The following is a 14764-nucleotide window of genomic DNA, read 5'->3' on the forward strand; positions in this document are numbered from 1 at the left end:
CATCTCTCCCAGGTAGGGTTAGGGATGAGGGTCCCCTCTGCAGGGGCATTAGGGGAATCAGAGGGTCCTAGCAGCCAGGGGCTTCAGGGAAACACCGCTGAGCACTGTTAGGGCTATTCCAGCAGCAGAGTCTTGTCAGGGCCTCATTATCTGAGCCCCAGATAGGCGGGCATGTGTGTGGGACAGAGGAGGAAAATGAAGACGGTTAGGATAGAATGTCCACTACTTCTGACTCTTCACTGACTTTCAGGGCCCCTGAGGACCTGAGTCTGGTGGGCAGACTCAGGACTTGATCATGATGTCTGGACTAGTAGCTGAAAATCTTTTCTTTTCTTTTCTTTTCTTTTTTTTTTTTTTTGATTTTGGGTCACACCCGGCAGCACTCAGGGGTTATTCCTGGCCCTGCGCTCAGAAATTGCTTCTGACCGGCATGGGGGAACCATATGGAATGCTGGGATTCAAATCACCATCCATCCTGGATCAGCTGCTTGCAAGGCAAACGCCCTTCCACTGTGCTATCTTTCCGGCCCCTTGTTTCTGTTCTTGCATCTGCAACAAGGAGGTTAAACAACCTGAGGCCTATTCGAAGCTCTCCTGACATGGGGTGCTAATCACACCTGGCCCTGACTCTGAGGCAATCACCAAATTCAGCCAGGTTATTTATCGGCTCATTCATCAACAAATAACAAATGGGATTTGCTCTTCTCTTGACCACCATCAGCTAAGGCACCTCGTTGGCACAGTTGGCCACCGGCTCTGGCCAGGGATGCGGAGGAGGTTCTTTTCCTCAGATGCAATGACTGACAAACAGAAGGATGGAGGAACAGAGAAACAGACAGATGGACAGATAAATTTATGGACAGTGAGGAGTTGCTGTTGTAGATCCACCTAGCACCTGGTTGCCACAGGTCAATGCAGCCATCTCTGGAGCTGGTATGCACCTGGACTTCCCCTTTGGGGTGTTTTGGTTTGTTTCTGCTTTTGTTTAGGGAACCACACTAGTGGTGCTAAGGGTTCACTCTTGGTTCTGTGCTCAGGGCTTATGCCTGGCAGGGGTCAGGACATTCTATGGCTTGAGGATTTGAACCTGGAGCTCTTTCATGCCAGACCAGTGCTCTCCATATCTCTGGGTCTGATAGCACAACCTTAGAAGAAAGAAGCTCATCTTTCCTTGGAAACAAGTAATTCAGACAGACATGTCCCTGTGCCAAGTGCTCTGGCCTGAGCTTTTATCCCTTCTGGCCTTCGTTCGAGTCGGCTTGGGAGTCGAGCACGCTGCTGGGCACCCCCTACTCTGCACTGTGTTCACCCACCCTGCAGTGTAGGGCCATGGGAAGTTCGTAAAAGGTTGTATCATGCTTCTGTGAGTGACATCATGACCACAGGCCTTGGTGGCAGGTCCAGCCTGAGCCAGGAACCCGCCTCGCTGCGTCACTCTATGGGAGGGGCAGGGCTGAGCCAGATCCAGCTCAGGAGGGGGATGTCTGCCCTGCAGCCCTCTGCTGACATCTATGGAGAGCAGCAGAGTCATCTTGATCTATCGATCATGGCCGAGATCTGGCACATTTTTCCCTCAGGGAGTCTGGTTTTCCTCTCCCCAATGGGCATCAGGGCAGGTTCATGGGGTAAGGTTATTTCTCAGACCTAGTCAGGTCCACACTGCCTGCTCTGCTCCCACAGTGGAGAGGGACTCTGTCCCCAAGCCCTCAGCCGAGGGGAACCTTTCCTGTAGATACTCCCTACCTGGCCCTTTCTCCTTACCACAATCTCTAGTAGCTCCTGGAGACATGCTGCCTCTTTTGGAAAACTTGGGGGGGCTCCACCCCCGATACCATCCAGACCTGACTGGGCTGATACCACAGCTCTGGCTCCACCATTTAGAAAGCATTGCATGCTCTGGACCATCTCTAACAGAAAGCCCAGAGCAGAGAGAGCCCCCTCAGGATGCCCCCAGGTTCCCCATTGACCTGGGCAGTGGAAACACTGACAACTGTCCTGGTGGCCCTCACTTCAGTGGTGTCTACCCTACTCTTCACCCTGCACAGACTCAACTTCATTCCTTGCTTGTGGGAGATTACACAGAATTCTCAGGATTCACCATCATCCCCAAAAGATACTGCAGTGCTCAGACTGGAGGCCATGGTACAGGGGTCTCTCTGAGCCCCATCTCCCATGTCCACAGCATGGCTGTCAGGGAGATATGACATCACTTATCCACTATCTACCATTCCTCCACCATCCACCAAACATACATCCATCAACCATCTATTCATTCATCCCACTAAGCCACTATCCATTCATCCACCATCCATCAACCCACCCTCCATGCATCCACCATCCACCATTTATCCATCTACCATTTATGTTCCACCCATCCACTATCAATCCACCATCCATCTATTCATCCACCATATATAATACACCATTCATCCATCTGCCATTCTTACATTCACCATCCATTCATCCATCCACCATATATCAATACACCATCCATACACTATCCATTCATGCACCATCAATCATTTATCCACTATCAACATATCCACTCATCTACCATACATCTACAATCATTCCAATTATCCATTTACCATTCATCTATCCACCATGCATCCATCTACCATCCATCAATCCACCCTTCCATCATCCATCCATCATTCATCCACTATCCATCTACCATTCATTCATCTATCCATCCACCATCTACCACCCATCATCTATATATCCACTATCAATCCAACTAATTTGCGTTTATTCAACCATTTAAGATTCATCCATTATCCACATCTATTCACCATTAACCATAAACCAACCAACCATCCACCATCCATCCATCCACCAACCATCAATCCACCATCTAACATGCATACATTCATCCACCCATGATTCATCCATCTACTAATGATTCATCTAACCATCATCCATCCATTTACCATCCATCTATCCACCATTAACCATCCATCATCATCCAGCCAGCCAGCAGATTCTATCCATAATTCATCCTGCCAACATCCACCTACCATCCACCATTTATTCATTCAAATATCATTCATCATCCATTATCCATCCACCATTTACCACCCATCTTTCCATTCATATTCACCATCCAACCATCAATCATTCACCGTCCACTTTCCACCAGCCAACATCTATTCAACATCTACCATTTATTCATTAAACCATCATTCATTGTCCATAATCTATACACCACCCCCATCTTTCCATCTACATTCACCATCCACCATCAATCATTCACTTTTATCATCCACCATTCACATTTCACCATCTACCATCAGTCTACCATCATCTATCTGCAATTCTTCTATCCATCACCATTCATTCACCATCTAGCATCCATTTATCCATAAACCCAACCACCACCATCAATCCACCATCCATGCACCACCCACCTGCCATCCACCTTTTACCATCCATCATCAACCAACCATTCATCCATCTACTATCATCCATCATCCTTCCATCCTCATTTATTCCTCCAATTGTCCATCCACCACAATTCACATTCATCATTCACCATCTATCCACAATTCATCCTTTACCTTCCATCTATCTGCCATCCACCCTCCATCCATCTACCATCCAGTATCCACATCCACCATCCATCCATCCACTATCAATCTATCCCTCCACTGTAAGATGACATCCAGCTATTAACCCAAAACAAAGGTATTCCTCCATCTTCCTCTTTCCCTTAAATCTCTCCTTTGATATGTAAAATCCCACCTGGATAATAAAGAAAAATCCATTTTGGCTTGTCTCTCAGAGAGAAACAATGAGTAGCATGGGCTCCATATTTCTTTTCTGATTGGCTTGGTTTATTATTTTTTTAATAATATATTTATTTAAGCATTATGATTACAAACATGTTTGTAGTTGGGTTTCAGTCATAAAAAGAACACCCCCGGGGCTGGAAAGATAGCATGAAGGTAAGGCATTTGCCTTGCATGCAGAAGGATGGTGGTTTGAATCCCGGCATCCTGTATGGTTTCCGGAGCCTGCCAGGAGTGATTTCTGAGCATAGAGCCAGGAATAACCCCTGAGTGCTGCCGGGTGTGACCCAAAAACCAGGAAAAAAAAAAAACAACACCCTCTCTCAACAGTGCAACATTCCCACCACCAATACCCCCCTATTCCTCTTCCCCCACCCCTTGCCTATATTTGAGATAGGTATTTTACTTATCTCACTCATTACCATTGTCTCTTCTTTTTTTGGGGGGGTCACACTCGATGGCAGTGCTCAGGGGTTACTCCTGGCTCTGAGCTCAGAAACCATGAGCAGACTCGGGGGATGATATGGAATGCCAGGAATTGAACCACCATCAACCTTGGGTTGACAGCATGCAAGACAAATGCCCTACTGCGTGCTATCCCTCCAGCCCCTCATTACCATTGTCATGATAGTTATTAGTGTAGTTATTTCTCTAACTAAACTCACCACACTTTGTGGTGAGCCAGTCCTTCCAGCCCTCATCTCTATTGTCTCTGGGTATTATTACAATAATGTCTTTTATTTTTCTTAAAACCCACAGATGAGTGAGACTATTCTGTGTCTATCTCTCTGACTTATTTCACTCAGTATAATAGTTTCCATGTCCATCCACATATAGAAAAATTTTATGACTTAATCTCTTCTGATAGCTGCATAGTATTCAACTGTGTATGTGTATCACAGTTTCTGTAGCCACTCATCTGTTAAAGGACATTTGGGTTGTTTCCAGACTCTGGCTATTGTAAATAGTGCTGCAATGAATATAGGTCTTCAGAAAGTATTGTGATTTTGTGTTTCTAGGGTATATTACTAGGAATGGTATAGCTGGATCATATGGGAATTCAATTTACAGTTTTTTGAGGAATCTCCATATTGTTTTCCATAAAGGCTGGACTAGATGGCATTCCCGCCAGCAGTGCAAGAGGGTTCTTTTCTCTCCACATCCCCGCTAGCACTGATTGTTCTTGTTCTTTGTGATGTGTGCCAGTCTTTGTGGCATGAGATGGTACATCATTGTTGTTTTAATTTGCATCTCCCCGATGATTAGTGATGTGGAATATTTTTCATGTGCCTTTTGACCATTTGTATTTCTTCTTTGAGAAAGTGTTTGTTCATTTCTTCTTATTATTTTTTGATGAAGTTATATGTTTTTCTCTTGTTAAGTTCTGTCAGTACCTTGTATTTCTTAGATATTAGCCCCTTATCTGATAGGTATTGGGTGAATAGTTTCTCCCATTCTGTGGGTGGCATTTGTATCCTAGTCACTATTTCCTTTGAAGTGCAGAAGTTTCTCAGATTAATATAGTCCCATCTGTTTATTTCTGTTTCCACTTGTTTTGTTGTTGTTGTTTTTGTTTGTTTTTGGAGGGTCACACCCGGCAGTGCTCAGGGGTTTCTCCTGGCTCTATGATCAGAAATCGCTCTTTGGCAGGTTCGGGGGACCAAATGGGATGCCAGAATTCCAACCAACATCCTTCTGCATGCAATGCAAATGCCCTACCTCCATGCTATTTCTCTGGCCCTCTATTTCCACTTGTTTGGAGAGTGATGTATCCTCCTTGAAGATGCCTTTAGTCTCAATGTCATGGAGTGTTTTACCTACGTGTTGTTCTATATACCTTATGGTTTCGGGTCTAATATCAAGGTCTTTAATCCATTTGGATTTGACCTTGTGCATGGTGTTAAAGGGAGGTCTGAGTTCTCTTTTTTTGCATGTGGCTGATCAGTTGCCCCAATACCACTTGATGAAGAGTTTTTCCTTGCTCCATTTTGCATTTTTTGCCCCTTTATCAAAGATTACTTGATTGTATATCTGGGGAACAGGTTTATTATTTCTTTGTCACTACCCTGCTTCTTCAGACCCATCTATCCAAGGGTTAGAGATATGGTAAGCAGAATTATCTCACAACCCGTGGGTTCTATTTTACACTCAATCATCCACCATCCACCAACTATCATCCCCACCATTCACCATCCACCATCCATACATCCATTTCTCCTCCATCCATACATCCAACTTATCATCCATCCAGCCACCATCCATCCATTCATCATCCATCCACCATCTACTCACCAACCTGTCCTCCACTCACTATCTCCACTTCCTATCTACTCAATTATGCACCCATCCTTCCTTCTTCTTTCTTTCTTCTGTCAGTCCCTCCATCCTTCCCTTCTGTCCTTTGATCATGTCTCTTTGTCCTTCTCCCCCTGCATCCCCACATTTACTCTTTTCTATCCATCAGGATGGGCACATCCCACCTCCACCCCCGGGCTGTGCTTTTCCTCACTCGGTTGTGTCCCTGCCAGTCTGCCTGAGTGGTTTTGTTCTGAGCATCACACTCCCTGCCTTCGCCTCTGACTCACAGGGCCTTGCTGATCACATCAGTGCTATGGCACCACTGGTGCTAGAGGTTCCAGGTACAGGGAGCTGGAGCTGGCAGCTGTGCCATCTGATGGTGCCTCACAGTGGGAGATTGTGGTCGTGGTACTAGCACCAACTGTAGGGTCACCACTTCCAACCTGGGCATAGCATGCTGGACAGGGCCAGCCCATGTCTATACATTCCCACATTTAGGAAAGCACCCTTAGTCTGGACAGGTAGAGGAATGTCTGCCTGAGGGGCTGGGGTGTGACCCAGTGAGCCCTCACTGCTGAGGATGCAGCCCTGCAGGGTGTCTGGAACCAGTGCCTCACCATAGCACACTAGGGGCCTCCGGGAGCCCCAACTGTTCACCCATTCCCTCCTTCCCCCTTTACCCCTTCATTCCATCTCTCCTTCCTTCTCTCATTCCCTCTGTCTCTCCTTCCTTTCTTTCCTTCCATCCTTCCCACCTTTTTTCCTTCTTTCTTCCCTTCTCTACTTTCTTTCCTCCTTCCCTGTCCCTCCATTCCTCCTCTCTTTTATGCTTTCCTTCGTTCTTCCTTCCTTTCTATCTTCTTTTCCTCCTTTCCTTATTCTTCCTTTCCTTTCACTATTCTTTCTTTCTCTGGGTTTGGACCACACTCAGGGGTTACTGCTGGCTTTGCACTCAGGAATCAGTCCTGGCAGTGCTTGAAGGATCATATGGCATGCTGGGGATCAAACCTCGATCAACCATGCATGAGGCAAACACCCTTCCTGCTATGCTGTGTCTCTGGCTCTTGCCCCTTTATTCCACACATTTATGTTATTAAATTCTCTGTAGTTAAGTTTTGCCAAGAATCCCAGCCCTCAGTCTATCTCCAGTGACCCCTCCTTTCCCCCTAACACTCTGTTTCTGCTCAGCCTGTGTGAGGGAACTGTGGATAGGAGAGATTTGAATTTCTGAGGCCATGTAGTCCTCTGGCCACTTCTCTGCTCTGCCAGAAAGCAAATGCAAGTAGCACGCAAATATGTGGAAGTAGCCATGGATCAATAAAACTTTATCAACAAAAAAAAACAGCTGAAGGGCCAAATTTGGTCCTGGCCCCAGCTTTAGCATCTCTATCTATGTCCTCTCTCATTCATGCCTTAGTGTTTGACTCCCTGCTATTCCCAATTTTTTAGAGTAGAAGAGTTGTTATGATAGAGACTTTGGTAGCTACACCACATCTCTAATCATTTTTCTCAAAACAGAACTTTTGTCAGGCTCAGGGACATCATTTCTTTTTTCTTTTTTGTTTTTTTCTTTTTTTTTTTTTTTTTTTGGTTTTTGGGTCACACCAGGCAGTGCTCAGGGGTTATTCCTGGCTCCAGGCTCAGAAATTGCTCCTGGCAGGCACGGGGGACCATATGGGATGGCGGGATTCGAACCGATGACCTCCTGCATGAAAGGCAAACGCTTTACCTCCATGCTATCTCTCCAGCCCCAAGGGACATCATTTCTAAAATGTAAGAGGGAGACAGAGGCTTCAGCTAGGTAGCTGAGTCTGACTGGGATGAGATCAATCTCACGGGCCACCTGAATACCCCTTAATCCAATCTGGCATGAATCACAGTATCTAGGGCTTTAGCATGGGATAAGAATTAAAACACAGCCCCGGAGAGATAGCACAACGGCGTTTGCCTTGCAAGCAACTGATCCAGGACCAAAGGTGGTTGGTTCGAATCCTGGTGTCCCATATGGTCCCCCGTGCCTACCAGGAGCTATTTCTGAGCAGACAGCCAGGAGTAACCCCTGAGCACCGCCGGGTGTGGGCCCCCCCCCAAAAAAAAAGAATTAAAACACCTGGGGCCAGAGTGATAGTATTGAGGTAAGGCGTTTGCCTTGCACTCAGAAAGTTGGTGGTTTGAATCCTCGCAACCCATTGGTCCCCTGAGCCTGCTAGGAGTGATTCCTGAGCGTAGAGCCAGGAGTTGAGCACTGCCGGGTGTAACCCAAAACCCAAACCCCCCCCCCCAAAAAAAAAAAAAAAGAATTAAAACACTGCCTTATTCCACAAAACCAAAGCTTGCAAAAGCCCTGGAAACCATATCAGGGGAAAGAATCCCCAAAGCCAATTTGAAATCAGAAGTGCGGGAGTCTGTGGGTACAGCACCTGTAGATGCCAGAGAGACACAACTCAGTCATGCCCAGAAACTGGTACGAGGCCCCTGCCCAGCCTCCATGTAACAGGGCTGGTGAGAGGGACCTGTCAAGCCCAGCATGAAGCAAGAAGCAAATCTCTATTCTCCCCTGGGCAACACCTGAACTGAGGCAGAATTGGGGATCCCAAAGAAAACTGCTCAGCTGGGCTCCCACCTGGGAACCTGACTCCGGGGCATTATAGGGGTGCTGTATCCAGTTCCCCAATGCCTAGCCCTGCCTTGGCCAAGAATCTGTTGGGGGCTCCCCAGAACACTGCAGCCCGAGGATCTCTGTATCTAGCTCTAGCTGGTGGCTGAGCCGGCACTGCCTTGGGGCAGCAGGGATGTCCTAGAGCCCAATGAATGGAGCCTCTGGCTCCTGGGGCCTCAGGTAGCATAGTTGGGCACCTAATCTCTGTGCCCTGCCCTTGAGTTTGACACCCCAACTCTCAGATTGCAGGTGCCCTCCAGAAAATATGGACCACCAGCCTGCCTCTGCTGTCTGCACACCCCTCACTAGGTCTTTCCTCACCACTGACAGATACAGTTTCCCCTCACACATGACTGGGTCTCTCCCCTCACCTTTGACTGGGGTCTCCCACACCTCTGTTTCAGTCACGCTCCCAGCCAAGTGTCCTCAGACTGACTCCAAGCAGCTGTGCAAGTCTGAGGCTCTAGCCCAGCCAGGAGGTGCTGATGCCACTCAGGGGACCCTCTGATCCCCCATACCCATGAATGCAGAAGCAGGCAGGAAGAACATCTTCCAAGCAAAGTTCGTGTCTATTTTTGTTATGATGACAATGAATATTTGTGGCACTTGCAGAAAATATTGGTATCCTGGGCAGAGTTCGATGTAGATATTACTAGTGTTATGGCCAGTCTGGGCCATATGTCAGGGCCTGACACCCAGCTCAGGGCTCACTCAGAGTCATAATGTGGTGCGGAAATCAAACTGGAGTCAGCTGTATGCAAGGCAAACACCCTCCCCCTGTCCTATCTCTGGTGGCCCCTACAGTTCCCTAGGTTTGGTTTCAACCCCCAGATACACACACACACACACACACACACACACACAAGCACACAAGTACTCATGCACGCATGCATGCACGCATAAACACAACTCTCTTCTCTCACACACACACATACACTCTCATATGTTAAACACAGCTTACACACACGAACTCTAGTATATTAAACACACACACCCCTCGTGTTAAACACAGCACAGTCTCTCTCTCTCTCTCTCTCTCTCTCTCTCTCTCTCTCTCTCACACACACACACACACACACACACACACACACACACACACACACACACCCTCATATGTTAAACACAGCTCCCAGTGTCAGGGCCAACAAGGCCGGTTCTCAGTCCTGGGAAACAATTTCCAAATTTGGGACGGGAAGCTTCTGGGGCCAGGAACCAGCCACATTCCGCAGCAATTAGGGGATCGTTTGCAGTTACTACGACATTTCACATTTCGAAACACATCAAATGCGAAGGGAAAATCGCTGTTGTATGTCACAGGCATGAAGGCCTGTGGAGGCACAGCTGCCTGATTGCCTCTTCAGCTGCGAGACATCGCAGGCCCTTGTCAGAGTTGGGGCCGGGCTCACAACCCCCTGCCTCACCAGGGCCCCCTGGCCCAGCAGATTAAAGGAGCTCGGGGCCAGGAACCGGGGGCACAGAGGCCCACGTTCCTGTCTTGCACAGAAAGGGCCGCGTTTCCTGTGAAAAGACAGAATCTCTGCTCTCAGCCAACTGGCCTCGAAGGGCCGGAGCTCAGGAACCGAGATTACAGGGAGAAAAATGCTTCCTCTGCGCCAGGCCAGGGGGTCTGGCAGCCCCATGAGGGCCATGCTGGCATTGCAGCCAGGGAACATGAATAATGCGTTTAGTCCGCTTCCTCCCACGCCCGCCTCAGCCCCCTCACTCCTTCCCTTCCCTGACATTTTCACTTCTTCCCCCCCAGATATCTAGAATCAAGTCTGGCACAGAGGACAAGCCATTCTGGGGGAGGCCTTTGAAACCAAACACCCCCTTTCTGTCCCCCACTGCTTCCTTCCTGGATTCCCTCCAGCCTGCCAACATGCAGGCCCATTAGGGCCCCTGAGCTCCATTTTAAAGGCTGATAAACATGTAAAGATATTCGAAGGCCACCCGGGGCAGCCACCTCCAAGCTTGGTAACATGAGGGGAATCCAGAACGAGGAAGAAAAAGGGGCTCCATGCCAGGTGGCCTCAGAGCAGGTGGGTGGTCCATGGGGGTACCCTCAAGTTTGACCTTGGCCTGAGTGGGGCTGCTGGAATAAGTGTCTGTGCATAGCAAGAGGCTTTAGTGCCCAGAAGGGCTGCAAGCACCAGCACTGCCGGCATGGAAATATCTCATGGAAGTATCAGCCTTGTCTCATGCAGGAGTGGGGCCTATCACCTCAGGGATGGGGCTTACTACCTCAGATGGGGCCTGTCTCCTCTGGGATGGGACTGACTACACCAAAAGAAGCCTATTACCTCAGGATGAACCTTATTCCATGAGGTGGGGTTTATTCCCTCAGAGCAGGGCTGATCACCCAGAAGCACATGGATGCTCTCCCTTAATTGGGAAGATTAGGAGGGACTGGGTGGGGGAGAAAGTGTCACCCAGAGCTCTGGCTCCCCTGAGAGCTAACAAGCATCTTCCTTTCTGTTTGTTTTGTTTTTTTAATTTTAATTTTTGTTTTAATTTGTTTTGTTTGTTTGTTTTGGGGTCATACCTGGCAGCACTCAGGAATCACTCCTGGCTCTGTGCTCAGAAATCACTCCCAGCAGGTTCAGAGACCCATATGGGATGCCAGAATTCGAATCACCATCCTTCTGCATGCAAGGCAAATGACCTACCTTCATGCTATCTCTCCGGCCCTGTTTTTTTTTGGGGGGGGGGGTTGGTTTTTGGGCCACATCTGGCGGTGCTCAGGGGTTACTCCTGGCTGTCTGCTCAGAAATAGCTCCTGGCAGGCACGGGGGACCATATGGGACACCGGGATTTGAACCAACCACCTTTGGTCCTGGATCGGCTGCTTACAAGGCAAACACCACTGTGCTATCTCTCCGGGCCCCCTGTTTTGTTTTTTAATTAATATCTTTATTTAAGCGCCATGATTACAAACATGTTTGTAGTTGAGTTTCATTTATAAAAAAGGACGTGCTCGCTTCGGCAGCACATATACTGAAATTGGAAGGATACAGAGAAGATTAGCATGGCCCCTGCGCAAGGATGACATGCAAATTCGTGAAGCGTTCCATATTTAAAAAAAAAAAAAAAAGGACACCCCCTTCACCAGTGCAATATTCCCACCACCAATAAGGGGCATCTTCTGACAGAGGGTGCAGGGTGCAAAGAACAGCATGTTGGGTGTCCTCAGCTCCCTCCTGCTCTGTTCACAGCCTAGGGCCAGATGCTGGCTCTGGAGCTGACTAGGTTCTGGGGAGCCCTGGAGGGGCCAGAGAGGAGGGAAGTCTGGGGGACTCCATCTCCTGCTCCCCCTGCAGATCCCCCTCACCTGTGGTGGTTCAGTTTCTGTGGCTAGGTGACTGGGAAGCACTCTAGGTGCCAGCAACCCAACTTCAGAGGGGGCAGTCAGGCCATTCACGATGCCCAATTGCCTCCCTGTCTCCTCCCAGAGGTCCTCCTCCCCTTTATCCCATCCCTCCTGAGTAGGGTCCAGCTAGGGGAGGGTGGGCAGCTCTGTGGGACTCCCAGCCCCAACCCAACCAACCAAGTGGAGGAAGTACCTTTGGGTAGAAGCAAGGGTGAGCTGGGCTGGGCCTCTTTAGTGGGTCCTACCGAGGAACAGCTCAGGTGGGGTCAGAAAGGTGCCTTCTCAGAGCCAGGGCCCTGAGGGGAGGGGTACATCTGGGGGGTGCTCAGGCTTATCCCCAGCTTTGTATCAGGGTTTTGGGGAGCTTTATGGGGTGCTGGTGATGGAACCACATGCAGGGCCTGTGGGTGCCTCAGCTGTTATCTGGGTGACGTCCCTTGAGAAAAGGGCTCAGCACTACCAGGATGAACTCTTATTATTAATATTAATAATAATAATTTTGTAATTATTAAGTTGTGGTGCTCAGGCCTCACTCACAGTTCTATGCTCAGAGATAAACCCTCACGGTGCTGAGGGGGGACTATATGGAGTTTTCAAGGACTGAGCTGAGTGGCCCAGCTGCAAGTATCACTCAGCCCCTGTGATGCCATTTTCCGCTCCCTCATGAATAGTCTTTGATTTCCCAAATGTCCCAGGGTTTCTAACCATCTAAGCAAACACAACAGGCACGTCCAGCTCCCGGAAAATGGAAGCCCAGCCTCAGGGACCAGGGACCAGCCATCCTGGAGTGCTTCATTTTCATTGGTCTGCTCAGCCACGGGTTGAATAGCTGCTTGGCACTTGCCATGGACCAATCAGATAAAGCCCCGGGGCTTAGAGCAGGCACAGGCCTCTGTACGGTCCTCGCGTGCTCCCAAATGCAGGATGTGACTCTCCCTTCTGCTGTCTAGGTTTAGGGATTTTCTTCGGGTCCACAGCTGTTCTCGCTCCCTGCAAGTCCGTCATGGAAGGAAAATGGAAAAGACCACTCCTCACTAATTGGAGAATCTCAAACACAGCCGCTGAGATTCTGAGAGGTCAAACTCTCTAAATGGACTTTGAATAAACTCAGAGGAAAGTTCTTGTAACTAAGAACCATCCATGCCAGTGGAAACTGAAAGCCCAACGAATGGGGTTCAACTTTGAGGTGCGGGTTGTCTCCGGCTTCTTCCTCTCCATCATTTTTTAGTTGTCCTCAACTTGACTTTGATGATTTTTAAGATTGCTTGATTCTGGATGGAAGAAATAGCAAGGAGATCGGACCCTTGCCTTGCATGAAGCTGACCCAATCCAGTCCTCAGCACCACCAAGTGTGGTCTCCTGAGCACCTCCAGGGATCACTCCTGAACATAACCAGAGGTAAATTGTGAGCACCTCCTAGTCCTAGTGTGGCACAACAGCCTCCCTGGTCCAAAATAAAAGATTCTGTAGTGCTAAGAAAAGAATGAAAACAACGAATGTCACTTGCAAATGACTCTCGGCCTGTGGTTTGGAAAAGAGGTTCTGTGAGGTACGGATGACTGACCTTTCTAAGCCGGGCGGGTCTGGAAAATGGCAGATCAAACGCTCCGAGAATTTGCATGGTGGTGTGTTGGGAGTGTATCAACTCTCCAAAGGCTCTCTTGGCAGGTATTAATTTGAGGGAGAAAAAAGAGAAGTTTCTAAGGCAAGTCATTACGAGGAGGGAAAAAGAGAAAGGGGGGAACAGTACAGCATGTTTTAATTGTGACACGGAAACTTCGTAAATACAATTTACACATCTATCACTTATAATCATGGTCCTGGCCAGGGCAATAATTATGATAAATCCTTTGTCAACCCTGCTTAGAAGTCCTTATGAGGTAGTCAGAAATTAGTTCACATTCTAGACAATAGTTCAAGAAAAACCCAATCCAGCCGGCTCACTACAGATGGAACTCCACACGGACTGTAATCAAATGTTCACCAAATCACACTTTCTCATTGCCAAATGCCTTGGCAGGTTAGCATAAACAAGTCTTGAATTCATTAAGCTGCATTTTTTCGCTTTCTAATTAGCTAAAATTTGTCCGTCTGTCCCTCTCCTGTCCAGGGCTTGCTTTCCAGAGCTGACGGGTGACGGGTGCGTGGACAGCATGGACAGCAGAGCCACGAGCCACAGCCTGTGGTGGAATGTGGCTGGCGGGAGGTGGAGCTTCATCTCCAGCCCTGCCCAGGCTCGGTTGGCAAGGGTAGGACTGCAGGTCAGGCCATTACAGAGCTGCCTGCTCCAGGTTCCCTAGGCACCACCAGCTGGGCCTTGGGGCTAGAAATGCATCCTCCAACGATGAGGCCCACTGAAGAAAATGACCTCCCTTGGTGTCCCCAGGCCTGAAAACAAAGAGATATGCAGTCACATGTCTGGACATGTATGGGCATATACCTGATGTTGAAGCATGTAGCATGTGGGAGCATGCATATATATACCTGCATGTGGGAGCAAGCCTGGGTATAAGCCTACATGTGTGAGCATGTAGAATGTGTGGGCATATATGGCTATGTATCTGCTCAGGTGTGCATGCATGTGAGTCAGTATGTTTTGTGCGCAGCTCCTGAACAGGCTGTTGCCAATCCAGCGGACCCAAAAGAAACTTA

At 48.5% G+C, this 14764-nt stretch overlaps 1 non-coding gene across 1 annotated transcript; it reads left to right on the top strand.

Moving 5' to 3' along the window:
- The first annotated feature begins 11715 nt into the window (after positions 1-11715).
- On the top strand, positions 11716-11822 carry LOC126029049 (U6 spliceosomal RNA). The gene has a single exon (XR_007502707.1). It is a non-coding gene; the product is annotated as a U6 spliceosomal RNA (small nuclear RNA).
- The last annotated feature ends 2942 nt before the right edge of the window (positions 11823-14764 follow it).

This window comes from Suncus etruscus, chromosome 14 (assembly GCF_024139225.1).
Source record: "Suncus etruscus isolate mSunEtr1 chromosome 14, mSunEtr1.pri.cur, whole genome shotgun sequence".
Lineage (NCBI taxonomy): Eukaryota > Metazoa > Chordata > Mammalia > Eulipotyphla > Soricidae > Suncus > Suncus etruscus.